This window comes from Bos indicus x Bos taurus, chromosome X (assembly GCF_003369695.1).
Source record: "Bos indicus x Bos taurus breed Angus x Brahman F1 hybrid chromosome X, Bos_hybrid_MaternalHap_v2.0, whole genome shotgun sequence".
NCBI classification, from domain to species: Eukaryota; Metazoa; Chordata; class Mammalia; order Artiodactyla; family Bovidae; genus Bos; species Bos indicus x Bos taurus.
This window is the reverse complement of record NC_040105.1, coordinates 117,804,388-117,819,679: the sequence shown is the minus strand read 5'-3', so window position 1 is coordinate 117,819,679 and position 15,292 is coordinate 117,804,388.

Here is a 15,292-nt window from a genome sequence, read left to right as displayed (position 1 = left end):
AACCTGCCACGTAATATTTTGTATAATAAAGAGCATTTACTTATCATGAACCTGCCATTAGTTTGGACTTCCTCTTAATTGTGTTCATCCTGCTATTTAAATGTGTCCAGAAGAAAATAGGAAAAAAAAAGTATTATTTGACCTAACTAGTATTGCTCATAGAAAATTCTTTTTTAAATTGACTTTTACTTAAGATTCTGGAATCATTTTTACCTTAATTTATAAAATAAGAGATGAGTTAGTGTCAACCCATTCCTTTTTTATATGATGAGATGGAGAAGTAGACAAAGTAAGCAAATGACTCAATATTACCTAGTTAATAAATGATAGAGACACAATCTCATTTCAGTTCTGTACCCAATCCGAATTTTTTCTTATCAACATGGCACACTTAGAAACTATTTCTCAGTTATTCTTTTTATTACCATAGAAACATAAGCTTAGTTATTTCAAGAACATCAAAGAGTTGAAAATGAACAACCAACTAATTTTCTCTCATAAAGTTCATGTCAAAAAGTCCTCTCATTGTACAATATATGGATAGGACATGAAATACAAAGAATTTTCACACGATTAGACATAGACTTGGAAGTAGCCTGGATAGCATTCTTTCCTGCTGATTCATAGCCTGCAATTCTAATGGGAACAGTGCAAATGTAGTATGTCTGTTTTGCTTGCCTTTTAAAATTTAAATGCATCTTTCTCCTCAAAATGCTGAGATTGTCAAGGTGTATGACCCTTTTCTGCCTGACAGTCAAATGAATTTAAAACATCTGCACAGATAAAAGCATACATTTCTTGTTTCCAAATTACTTGAGTGGATCTAGGTTGCATTAATTCATTAATTTTAATATGGTAGCTCTACTGGTAAAGAACCCACTTGCCAATGCAGGAGACATAAAAGAAGTGGTTCAATCCCTGGGTCGAGAAGATCCTCTGGAGGAGGAAATGGCAACCCATTCCAGTATTCTTGCCAGGAGAAGCCCATGGACAGAGGAACCTGGCGGGCTACAGTCCATAGTGTTGCAAAGAGTCAGACACAACTGAAGCAACATATTATGCACAATTGTGATATCATTGGTCAGTGAATTAATGAAGTCCCTATGCCCAGAAATCTTAAACTTTCCAAAAGTGAGTGTTTTTCCTTTCCAATAGTGTATTTCTTTTATTCTTCTGAATAAATCTACCATTTATATCTATAATTTTGACATATTTCAAGAATACAGAAACTACAAATAATATAGAACCCAAGTTATCATTATTGTTGTTCAGCTACTAGGTCATGTCCAACTCTGCAATACCATGGACTGCAGCACACCAGGCTCCTCTGTCCTCCACTGTCTCTTGGAGTTTGGTCAAATTCATGTCCATTGAGTTGGTGACACTATCTAACAATCTCATCCTCTGCCACCCCTCCACCTTTTGCCTTCAGTCTTTCCAGCATCAGGGTCTTTCCCAAGGAATCAGTTCTTCACATCAGGTCGCCAAAGTATTGCAGCTTCAGCTTCAGCATCAGGTCTACCATTGAACACCCAGGACTGATCTCCTTTAGGCTGGACTGCTTTGATCTCCTTGCAGCCCAAGGGACTCTTAAGAGTCTTCTCCAACACCACAGTTCAAAAGCATCAGTTCCTCGGTGCTCAGCATTCTTTATGGTTCAACCCTCACACCTATACATGACTACTGAAAAAACCATAGCTTTGACTAGAAGTGATAGACCTTCATTGGAAAAGTGATGTCTCTGCTTTTTAATATGCTATCTAGATTGGTCATAGCTTTTCTTCCAAGGAGCAAGCATCTTTTAATTTCATGGCTGCAGTCACCATCTGTGGTAATTTTGGAGCCCAAGAATACAATGTTTTCAGTTAGGAGTGGAATTTGTAGGTCATATGGTAGTTCTATGTTTAAATTGTAAGTAGCCATCAAAGTTGTTTTCCACAGTAGCCACTCCATTTTAAATTCTCACCAGCAATGTACAAGTGTTCCAATTTTTCCACGTCCTTGCCAATATTTGTGATTAATATTATAGCCATCCTAGTAGGTATGACGAAGAAGGCAATGGCACCCCACTCCAGTACTCTTGCTTGGAAAATCCCATGGACGGAGGAGCCTGGTAGGCTGAAGTCCATGGGGTTGCTAAGAGTCGGACACAATTGAGCGACTTCACTTTCACTTTTCACTTTCATGCACTGGAGAAGGAAATGGCAACCCACTCCAGTGTTCTTGCCTGGAGCATCCCAGGGACAGGGGAGCCTGGTAGGCTGCCGTCTATGGGGTTGCACAGAGTCAGACATGACTGAGTGACTGAACTGAACTGAACTGAATAGGATTCAGTCATCTTCAAAATTATCTTGGATCTCATCAGTTCTTTTTATTTGCTGGGCATTTGTGTTTTATGTTGACTGAGACATGTGGGATCTTAGTTCCCTGACCAGGGATCAAACTTATACTCCTGCAGTGGATGCTCAGAGTCTTAATCACTGGATCTCCAGGGAAGTTCCCACTGGCTCTTTTTAATTTCAAATATTAGTGTATGTTTAACAAATACAATGTACTTACTATGTGACAAGTTCTCTTCAATGTGCTTTAAAAACAGTAACTCATTTGTTCTTGGCAGCAAGCAACACTTACGGTACTATTATTATCATCTGCATTTTATGGATAAAGAGACTGAAAGCGCAGAGATGTTAATTAATTGCCCAAGGTCACCCAGCTTTTAAGTGAGAGGCTGGATTTGAAGCCAGTCAGTCTGGCTCCAGAGTATGTGATCTTAATCACTATGCAGTGTTCTCTCTCATGTGAATTTTTCAATATCCATGAAACAAATCCAATTATAAATTTAATTAAAATTGCGCTGAATTCATATATTAATTAGGCCAGAATTAATATTATTTGATAGTCTTCACATGTACAAACTAGAAATAATTTTCCAGTTACTGACTGTGGCATGTGCTACTGGTTCCTTTAAAATAGCCATACTGCTTTCTTCCTAAGCAACAAAATTCCAATTTTGTTCAGGATAGCAATGCCCTTAGGGAAAAATGTACATTTCACAGCCTCCTTGCAGGTAAGGAGAGCTATGTAACATAGCTCTGGCCAATAAAATATAAGTGCAAGTTGCTGGGCAAGATTTCCAGGAAAGCTCTTTGAAAAAAGTCAGACTCTACTGGCACAGACTCTATGGACATGAGTTTGAATAAGCTCTGGGAGTTGGTGATGGACAGGGAAGCCTGGCGTGCTGCAGTCCGTGGGGTCACAAAGAGTCAGACACGACTGAGCGAATGAACTGAACTGGCACCAACTTTTGTTCTGCTTCATTCTTCCCTTTCTTCAAGTTGATGCTGTGCTGGATATTGAGCAGCCATCCTTTGAATATGAGGATGATAAAAGTCATATGATTGTAGAATGGAAAGCTTAAGGTAGTGTAGGTTCCAGAAAGCATTATGGAGTCAGTGTACTAGGCCTAATCAAACTTCTCCAGAGTTCATTTTATAGGAGATGACTAAAAGATTTGCCTTCATTTTTTTTTAAAATTAGTTCACTCAATGTGTCCTGTCATTGATCACCTGAACACAATCCCTAACTGATACAAAAAGTTTTCTTTTATGGCCTGTGAGAATTAATTTCATGCATTAATTTGACTGGGCTAAGGCATGCCCAGAGATCTGGTAAATATGTTATTTCTCAGTGTGTTTGTAAGGGAGTTTTCCAAAGAGATTAGCATTTGAAACAGTAGTCTGAGTAAAGAAGAATGTCCTCAAACAAATGTGGTAATCTTCATCCAATACCTTGAAAGCCTGAAGAGAACAAAAAGATGAAGCAGAGGTGAATTTGCTCTCTGCTTGAGCTGGAACATACATCTTCTCATGTCCTCAGGCATTTGGACTCTTAGTTCTCAAACTTTGGGACTTGCACTGGGCTTAACACTGTAAGGGTCTCAGGCCCTTAGGCCTGGGCTGCAACTATACTGTCAGCTCCTCTGAGCCTCCAGCTTACATGCCACAGATAATGGGGCTTAGCTTCCATAATCATGTGAGCCAATCCCTCCAATCCTGGAGAAGGAAATGGTAATCCACTCCAGTATTCTTGCCTGGAGAGTCCAATGGACAGAGGAGCCTGGCCAGCTACAGTCCATGGGGTCACAAAGAGTCAAACATAACTGAGTGACTAACACAACAACAATCTCTAGAAATAAATTTCTTTCTATATGTATTCCATTACTTCTATTTCTCTGGAGAATCCTAATACACTGCCTTCAATAATGTTTGTAATTTTCTCCATAAAATCTTCCAAACTTTTTTTAGATTTATTACTAGGTGCTTATAATGTTTTGTTGTTACAAATAGGACCTTTTTATTATGAGAGCTTCAAATTCAGTTCAGTTCAGTTCAGTTCAGTCGCTCAGTCGTGTCCAGCTCTTTGCGACCCCATGAATCACAGCACACCAGGCCTCCCTGTCCATCACCACCTCCTGGAGTTCACTCAATCTCACGTCCATCAGGTCTGTGATGCCATCCAACCATCTCATCATCTGTTAGCCCTTTTCCTCCTGCCCCCAATCCCTCCCAGCATCAGAGTCTTTTCCAATGAGTCAACTCTTCACATGAGGTGGCCAACGTACTGGAGTTTCAGCTTTAGCATCATTCCTTCCAAGAACACCCAGGGCTGATCTCCTTTAGAATGGACTGGTTGGATCTCCTTGCAGTCCAAGGGACTCTCAAGAGTCTTCTCCAACACCACAGTTCAAAATTCGTTGGTGCTCAGCTTTCTTCACAGTCCACCTCTCACATCCATACATGATCACTGGAAAAACCATAGCCTTGACTAGACGGACTTTTGTTGGCAAAGTAATGTCTCTGCTTTTATAACTTTCCCTCCAAGCAGTAAGCATCTTTTAATTTCACGGCTACAGTCACCATCTGCAGTGATTTTGGAGCCCCAAAATATAAAGTCTTACATTGTTTCCACTGTTTCCCCATCTATTTCCCATGAAGTGATGGGACCGGATGCCATGATCTTCGTTTTCTGAATGTTGAGCTTTAAGCCAACGTTTTCACTCTCCTCTTTCACTTTCATCAAGAGGCTTTAGAGTTCCTCTTCACTTTCTGCCATAAGGGTGATGTCATCTGCATATCTGAGGTTATTGATATTTCTCCTGGCAATCTGGATTCCAGCTTGTGTTTCTTCCAGCCCAGCGTTTCTCATGATGTACTCTGCATATAAGTTAAATAAGCAGGGTGACAATATACAGCCTTGACATACTCCTTTTCCTATTTGGAACCAGTCTGTTGTTCCATGTCTAGTTCGAACTGTTGCTTCCTGACCTGCATATAGGTTTCTCAAGAGGCTGGCCAAGTGGTCTGGTATTCCCATCTCTTTCAGAATTTCCCACAGTTTATTGTGATCCACACAGTCAAAGGCTTTGGCATAGTCAATAAAGCAGAAATAGATGTTTTTCTGGAACTCTCTTGCATTTTCAATGATCCAGAAGATGTTGGCAATTTGACCTCTGGGTCCTCTGCCTTGTCTAAAACCAGCTTGAACATCTGGAAGTTCATGATTCACGTATTGCTGAAGCCTGGCTTGGATAATTTTGAGCATTACTTTACTAGCATGTGAGATGAGTGCAATTGTGTGGTAGTTTGAGCATTCTTTGGCATTGCCTTTCTTTGGGATTGGAATGAAAATGAATGGTATTGAAGCTTCATATTGGCTGATGCTAATTCACTATACAGCAAAGTTATAAATTATTTCAAATATTTTATCCCAAAACATTACTACTTTCTTTTTACTTCTAATAATTGGTACAGGCCACCAAAATTTCTGTGTACATAAGTTTTACCTGTATGAATAAAATCACTTTTATTTCTTCCTTTTTATTCTTTCTTCTCTCTTACATTTTAAAAACTTTTCATCCTCTTATTGGGATAATTAGGCCTTCCATTACAATGTTGAATAACATTTTTTTTTTTTTTTGTAGATTCCCTTTACTAGGTTAAGGCAATCTATTTGTGGTATATTAAGAGTTTTTTTTTTTTTTTTTTTCCCCCCTTAATCATGAATGGGCATTATGTTTGATCAGATGGTTTCCTATATGTACTATTGTTTTTTCTCTCTTAATCTTTTAATCTGTTAGCATGGTGACTTAAAATGACATTTTAGAGGCTGAAATGTACCAAAGTCTTTGGACAGATGGCAAGCTTCCTCCTGCTTTCACAATATCCTTAGGGCACTAGTGAAAGGTACTGTAGTCTATTTTATCAGATGGGAAAGTTCTTGAAGGCATTTTGTTTCATGGAAGAGTTTCTCTTCCTCTGTTTCATGGAAGAGTTTCTCTTCCTCTGTTTCATGGAAGAGTTTCTCTTCCTCTGGTAGATTCTGGGTCACATGTCTTGCACCCATTTGTGTTAGAAATGTACCTTCCTACTAAAGCATATATGGAAGATTGAGAACTTTATAGGCCACTGCAGTATCTGCTGCTGCTGCTGCTAAGTCGCTTCAGTTGTGTCTGACTCTGTGCGACCCCATAGACGGCAGCCCACCAGGTTCCCCCATCCCTGGGATTCTCCAGGCAAGAACACTGGAGTGGGTTGCCATTTCCTTCTCCAATACTGCAGTATCAGCTCATATTTAATTTAATACCAAACTTTAAAAGTATCTCTAAATTTCTAGTACTTGGAGTGTTTTTAACTTACCAAAAAAGAAATTTTTGTTGTGGTATATTAATTTCATATTCCTATGTGTTTGCCTCAGGGCAAACTAAGCCCATGCACCCCAACAACTGAGCCCACATGCTGCACTACTGAAGCTGGTGTGCCTAGAGCCTGTGCTCCACAAGAGAAGCCACCACAATGAGAAGCCTGCACACCACAACTAGAGAGTAGCCCTTGCTCATAACAATTAGAGTGAGCCCTCACACATTAATGGAGACCCAGTGCAGCTAAAAATAAAATACATAAATTGAAAAAAATGTGTATGTCAAATATTTTAAAAGCATTACTTCTTCTTATTCTAATCAAAACTCAGTAAGATAGATATTGCCATCCTATGTGATAGAAAAAGAAGATGAGTTTCAAAAATATTGAACCACCTGTTCTCTAAAACCAGATCTGTGTGTCTCCATAGCTGTATTCTTTTAATAAATATATCTTGCAACAGGAAAATTTTATTTTATTTTCTGCTTAAAGTACCCAAGTGCTGTTATCAGTAACTCACTTTAAGTGGAATTGGGAGTCATTATTCCTGAGTTACATATTTTGCTAAATTTCATCAAGTATTTTCATAATTAAAATTAATTAAATTCAGAAGCTATATTCCTCATGGTCTTTGATACTTAGAATTTTATCTCTTATCTTTCCATGAAGTAAAAGAATGGATGGGATATAGATCATATTCCTGGATGTTCCTGATAAGAGTCAGGGTCTTACAGGAGGGTTTGTAGCTTAATTCATAGTCCAGTTCTCCCATGTCACTATCAGGTTAATTTTTGTTTGAGGTCTGCCAGACTGAGTCTCTGGTACTAAAGCTGAAAGCACTGGGGAGTGGTCCTCAGAGGGGAGTTTTGCCCTTTCACTGCTCATAGCTAGATTCTTTCTGCACAGTCAAACAAAAAGGCTGGAGGTAAAGAATACAGAGCAGCAAGATGGATGAAAAGCACATTTCAGTTAAGATTTTGTCTTTTCAGAAACTTCAAACAAAATAACTTTTCATGATTTTTTAGAAAGACTTGACACTTAAGATGTATTTTTACTTACAGAACAGAACTATATAAAGCAAAAAATACCAAAATTAATTTAAGTTTTAGAGAGAGAAGAGAAGAAAAACTTTTAATTGGAAAAACAATAAAAAATGAAAAATGTCAATTTTAAAAATAAACATTAAGGGAAATAAAATAAATTCAATCAAGAATATGGCACAATGATCTGATTAATATTATAGCCATCCTAGTAGATATGAGGATGCTCAGATGATGGTAGAGTGAACTGGTACATAATAATTCAAGAATAAATCTAAATGTTGCCTCTTATATATGTTATCTGTGACTTTTAGCTAGCTTTAGTAATCTCAGCTAAATCAATTGTTCAGTGGTTTACTAACACCAGCATCAAATCTAAAGGGTATTTGTAAGAATTAAATTGGATGATATATGCACGATGTTCTTCTTTACTCCACTGTAAGCAACTGATAAATGTTTTTCTTACACCCTTTCCCTCTACTTAGTGTAAACAAATACTTTAACAAATAAGACAGCATAGTATAATTGACAGAACACCTGAATTGAATTTAGAAGAACTGATAAATGACCTTGGGAAAGTCAGTTCACCTCTTTGACCTCAGATTTGGACAATTCCATGGACTGAAGAGCCTGGTGGGCTACAGGGTAGCCCTGGGGTAGCAAAGAGTCAGAAACAACCGAGTGACTAATACACACATATCTTAGCAGAACTGTTGGGAATATCAAATAAAAGAAAGCAAACTATCTAAACTCTAATTCTATCCCCAACTCCTTCCCACCCACCACCATAAAAAAGATGAAATATTATAGGATAGATTACAGCAGAAGCCTAGAAGCACTTTTCTAAAATCCTTGCTACTTATTATCAGTGGGTAAAGGCCATGAAGATCCATGAGTATTTTTCTATGAGCATCCATACATACATACACGGTTTCTTTTCTCCAACAAACAGATTAAAGGTAAAAAAAAGAAAAACTGAAGATCTACATTAACAAGATGACAAGCAAACCTTGAGGATTTGCAACCCATAAGGAAGGGCAAGTCACTTTGCCACTTGGTCTCTGTTCAAGTTATCTATTGCTCCAAAATAAACTTGATGGTACAAACGTTTCAAACTTGATGGTACAAAAAAAGAACAATCATTTATTATTATTTCTCATAATGCTGTAGATTTACTGTGCTCAGCTAGATGGTCTTGCCTGGAATCTCTCATATAACTACAGTTAGATGAGCAGCGTATTGAATTTGTCTTTAAGGCTTCTTCACTCACATGTCTACCAGTAGTACATAAAGGTTGTTGGTCAGTACCAAAAGGGAGTCTGTTAGCTGAAACTCCTTCATGTATTTTCTCCATGTGACCTGGGCTTCCTGCCAGTCTGGCAGCTGGGTTCCAAGGGTGAGCAGAGAGAGAAGTGAGAGTGAGAGAGAAGGAGCACCAGGTGGAAGTTGTTTCATCTTTTATGACAGTTTCAGAAGTCACAGAGTATCACTTCTGTCATACTTGATTAGAAGCAGCAGTCACAAAAGCACACCTAGTTTCAGGAAGGGTTTTACCTTTTCATGGAAGAGTGACAAGATTCTCTGAAGCTCATTGACCCTAACAGTAAATGTACTTCTGCTGCTGCTAAGTCACTTCAGTCGTGTCTGACTCTGTGCGACCCCATAGACGGCAGCCCACCAGGCTTCCCCATCCCTGGGATTCTCCAGGCAAGAACACTGGAGTGGGTTGCCATTTCCTTCTCCAATGCATGAAAGTGAAAAGTGAAAGGGAACTCGCTCAGTCGTGTCCGACTCTTCGCAACCCCATGGACTGCAGCCCACCAGGCTCCTCCGTCCATGGGACTTTCCAGCAAGAGTACTGGAGTGGGTTGCCGTTGCCTTACCTGAAGTACTTACTACCCCTCACATAATCATACATACATATTAATACCATCATAAGAGGATACATTTAAAAAGTATGCAATTGACACTACCTTACTCTTGTTAACAGAGTAAGCAAATACACACTGCACACCTATATACCTCGTATCTTTGCAGTGTCAACTAAGTAATAGTAGATTTTAAATCCCTCATGGCATGTTAATTTAGAAGACTATGATTCATTTTCTTCACTAAAGATACAGCTCAAAAGCAGTGTTTATGCAGACCTCTCAGACAAAACAAAAGAGAACATGCTCATTTGCAACTGTCAAATTAATTGCAAATTATTTTTCATCAACTGAGAAAAAAAGAATCTCCTAATGACAGCAAAAATATGCTACATTGCAAAGTCATGGTGAAAGAAAGGTAGGACTAGATAAATTGAACCAGGTGCCACAGCTTGACAAATTTAGCAAGGAAATGGACAGGTTAATTGGATTAATATTCTTTCTTTTTTATATACTTAATTGAATATTTTATTTTAAATAACATAACAACACAGAGCTGTTCTCAAAATATTTGCCTAAGACAAACATCACTGTCATTGAAGGAAAATATATAATCTACTCATTGAAAATAACAATCATCCATAGGTGGTACTTTGTATGACTGAAAGGAATATCATTATTCATGTAATACTCTTTTTTTAATATGACAACTTTCAATTTGTGTCTGCTACTGCAGAACCTGGAAGCTGGTCCTAGAATGGAAAGGCACTGCTGTCATGCTTTTTCCCTAAACAATTTTATATACATGACCTTCACATATATACATATATATATACACACACATATACATATATATACACACACATATACATATACATATATATATATAAAGTAACTATACATAAAATATTCTTCATCTTGACTTGAGTTCATGTATTCGTGCTATATTATATAAGGCAATCAATGTTGACTTGATCAGGTGGCCTAAGCTGATGTTTTCAAGTTTTCAGTAAGTATAAACTCATTAGCCATATCAACGAATACTTCAGTAGAAACATTCCTACAACCACTGATTAATTATCTTTACTAAGGATTTAATTGTCGGAAATTGTATCAGTCAGTCTGTTTTAGGGTACTTTTCAGCAAAATAGGGAATGCCCCAGATCTTAGTGCTTTAAGGTAAGAAATACTTTTAAATGCCCATGACATGTCTAGTGTGCGATAGCTGGACTCTGTATGTTTTAGTTGCTCAGAGATTTAGGCAAAATTTGCTGGTTGTTGTGTCAGATGGAAAAAAAAAAAAAAAAGCAGATTTGGAGGATCTCACACTTCCAAAGAAGGCTCAGACACATTGGCCAGTTCAGGTCAGTCCCATCCAACCCAAAAGAAGCCAGAAAATGGCTCTGTGTACCCAGAATGGGGAAGAACTAGAAACATTTGGTGAACACTGTTAATGAGTAGCATATTAAAAACTTAAAGATTAAGATCAGATAAATTAGATCAAAAGAGCCAGGGAAAGGAGAGCAGAGATGAATGACTGAAGCAGAGAATCAGAAGGAAATTTCTAGGTAAATTCATCAGATAGAAGCCCTATCCAAAGCTCTGTGCAGTATAATAAGTACGTTATGTACTCTTTATAGCATAGGTAGAATAGATACATTTGGAGCATTGGGGATGGAACAAGATAAGCATTTAAAGGATAGCTAACCAGGTAGTGTGTCACTCTCCTATAGGACCATATGGTTCCCACATTTGTAAAACAGATACCAAAATGATTCTATACTCAAGAAAGTATAAGCCATTATATTTTCATTGTGGAAATAATTTTTCAATGTTTCATATTTAACTAGTTTGCAACTTACTATTAGATACTATATTTATTTTGCTTTTGTTTTTGGACTTAAGTAAAGGTAGTAATTACTTAAGTTGAGGTAGTAATCATATTAGACACAACAAGACATTCCTTCTGTTTCATTTATTTTTCCATCTTATTTGTGTTTGTTTTCCATTCCCCTCCTCCACAGGGGAACTATTCTAATTTACCTAATAGAATCCTTTTTGTTTGTATGATTTTGCAAAAAGGGCATTTTTGTTCTCTGTGCATGAATTCTGGATTTATGAAAATTTTTACCATACTTTATTTTGTCTCTTTTTTTCACTCAGTGCTGTTTTATGAACCATCCATGTATCTATCTACTTTTAGTGGTTTATTTACTTTTACTATTGCATAGTATTACGGGCATGCCATGTTTTACCTATCAACTCACCCAGCAATAAATACGGAGACTTCCCCCTATCTCCCCACCCCCAAATATCACTGCAATGGACATCCTTGCATGTATTTCCTTATGGACCTACATAAGCATTCGTTTGAATACACACACATGCAAGTGAGACTGCTAGGTCAAAATGGGAATATATACTTAATTTGACCAACTGCTGATCAAACTAACTGCAGATTTTTTGGTAGAATGGTTATACTTTAGTATATCTAATCTTCTCTCTTCTACCCTATTTTCTCCTGTCTCTCTCTCATAAATACACACACACACACACACACACACACACACACACACACATATGTGTGTGTGTGTGTGAGTGTGTGAGAGAGAGAGTGCATCTGTTATTTAGGTACCCATATGTATATGAAAGTATCCAGTATATTGACTGTAATGTTTCAGAAGCAGTATAGCCCTGTTGTGGTGGCTAGAGTCATATTGCCTCCATTCAAATTTCTGTTCTGTCAATTACTGCTTGTATGGCTTTGGGAAGTTACTTACTTAGTTTGTGTTTTAGTTTCTTCATCTGTAAAATAATAACACCCAGCAGATAAGATGGTTGAGGAGGTTAAAGGAATACTTAACAGAGCTTCTGGTCCATAGTAACCACTCAAAGTCACCTATTTTATTATTATCTCTACATATTGATAAAGCTCTGATTGTGATACTGAGTATGTTATTATCTTTCTGTTTCAACTGCAAGAAGTTTATGAGATATTCTTGCCCCTGTTAGCTACAAACAATTGGTTAATGCAGAGACTACAGGCTCACCAAGTACTCTGGACTGTTTGGGCTTGCTGGCTGAGGAAAGGACTTTACAGACATGTCTACTTTTAAGCTGGGTAAATAATATATTCTATTATAGGCCTGAATTGAAGGTGTTCCCCAATCACCTAAATGTCCTATCATCTATGGACTTTCCTGAACTTTCACTACAAATATCCCAGACTGTGCCAATGCAAATAAATTCCTTCTGAGGATCAAATGACATATATAACTCTGAGACTATAAGACTGTTAAAGACATTTTACCACTAGGCTGGGGTTATACTTCTTACATAAATAACACATTGAGTAGAATCTTAGTTTCCATTAAGCACTGGGGACAATGAAGATAGTCAATAAATGCCAGGCATTTTAATACTGTTGATTGAAAGATTGAGTTCACCTCTAAGAGCTACCATGTTAAAAATTGTCTGGGTCACTGAGGAGAATTAAGAGTCAAGATTATATCAGGATCCCATGTCTATTCTTTTATATTTAAAGAATTTACTCTGAAGACAACAGAGCATTGTGGCTGGGGCTCTTATTCTTGAGCAGTGATTTTTCAGTTGATAGTTTGCTCACCAGGGAACATTTGGAAATGCCTGGAGATACTTTCAGTGGCCACAATTGGGAGATGCTACTGGCTTATAATGGATACAGGCCAGAGAAGCTGCTCAACATCCTACCATGTACAAAACAGCACTCACAACAAGGAATTTTCTGGCCTTAAATGTCAGTAGTGCTAAAGATGAAAAACCTGGTTCTAGAGTCTGAGATGCCTGGGTTTAAAACCTGCTGCTGCTGCTAAGTCGCTTCAGTCATGTCTGACTCTGTGTGACCTCATAGACGGCAGCCCACCAGGCTCCCCCATCCCTGGGATTCTCCAGGCAAGAGCACTGGAGTGGGTTACCATTTCCTTCTCCAATGCATGAAAGTGAAAAGTGAAAGTGAAGTCGCTCAGTCGTGTCCAACTCTTCACGACTCCATGGACTGCTGCCCACCAGGCTCCTCCGTCCATGGGATTCTCCAGGCAAGAGTACTGGAGTGGGGTGCCATTGCCTTCTCCATTAAAACCTAGTTCCACTATTTATGAGCTGTGTGATCTTTGATGATTACTCAACTTTCTTCGCCTATACAGTTTGGTTCATCACTGTAATGTTTTATCTGGCATACTGATGGTATTCAGTGAATGCTAGTTTCTGTTTTATTATTATTATTAAAGTAATTCAAGGATATAAATAATCTGCAAAGGTCATTAATTAAATATGCAGAATTAAATTCATAATGTTTTAACTACTATATGGGAATTATGAAAATTATTACTCTTTTCCTTTATTATCCTAATGTATTCAATACATCAACGTTTTTGGTATTATGCTGTCAATCTTCCAGAGGACTTTAGTACTCTTGCCCTGAAATAACAAACAATCCTAACATTGAACAAAAATAAGAGCTGGTCATAACATAACATAGATGCCCTGGAAAACTTAGAAGTGAAAGGGTCAAAGTTTCCCATTAACTTTCTCTGCAAATAGGATCATATTCTTGTTTTCATATTCAACTTTTTTCCATGAAAATGAACTTTGAAATATGAACCTAAAACTATGGTTTCTCTTATCTTTTTGATCAGAAATATTCCAGAATTTTTTTTGTGGAATAATTTCTTTCAGAATCACCAGTTAGTTTCATCTGCCATGTCACCTTACATTTTATCACAATAGCAAAGATCAATATGACAGAAGTAACCCACTCAAAATCACTTACTTTAAGGAGATTCCTTGAACCACAAGATCAATCCATCTTTTTTATTCCAATATGTGGCTCTGCTTTTATTTTTTTAAGGCAGCACTCTATTTCATTTACTATAATTTACAGAGCTGCCTCGGAAGTACTGAATGACCAACCAAGCATTTTTCAAAGGATGCAATTATCTTGAACTGGAATGCAATTTTTTTCAAGGAATATGAAAGATCAGTGCCTTTCATTGGCTCTTTTTTAATTCCCTCTTTTAATTCCTGTTTAGTGAAGGCCTATAAGGAGTTAAAGATGCTGGTTTAAAAGAAACAGCCGAGCTTCAAGGCACTCATTCCCAAGGGAGGGAGGAAGGTACACAATTTCAATATGGTAAGTTTAATACAAACATGTCACAGTGAAAATGGTAAGAACTGGGTGCTGGGTCACACAGGACATCTAGATTTAAGGAGACAGGTAAAGATTCCTGGAGGATACTGGCCAATCAGCATTCAGAAATGTGTAGCTTTCACTCCCCAAGTGCTTCCTAAGATGTCTCTTATCATCATCACCAGCGAACAGTATATTGCTATATGCAATTGGCCCATCAGTAGCATTTGTCTCAGATGCTCCCTTCCTACTTCTTGAGGTACTTTCTTCACTTGCCTTTGAGAACACTAACTTGTCTTGTTTTTTTTTTTTTTTTTCCTCTCTCATTTCACTTAACTGCTCCTTCTCAAGATCATTTGCAAGTTTCTGTTTATCTCCCCAACTCAGAATGTAATTGAAGTGCCTCAGAATTCAGTCCTTAGATATCTTCTCTTTCTCTCTCCTTCTGTTGCCCCATTCACTATCATGCCATTAAATATATTCTATATGCTAATGATACTCAAACTCATGTGTCTAATCTGCATC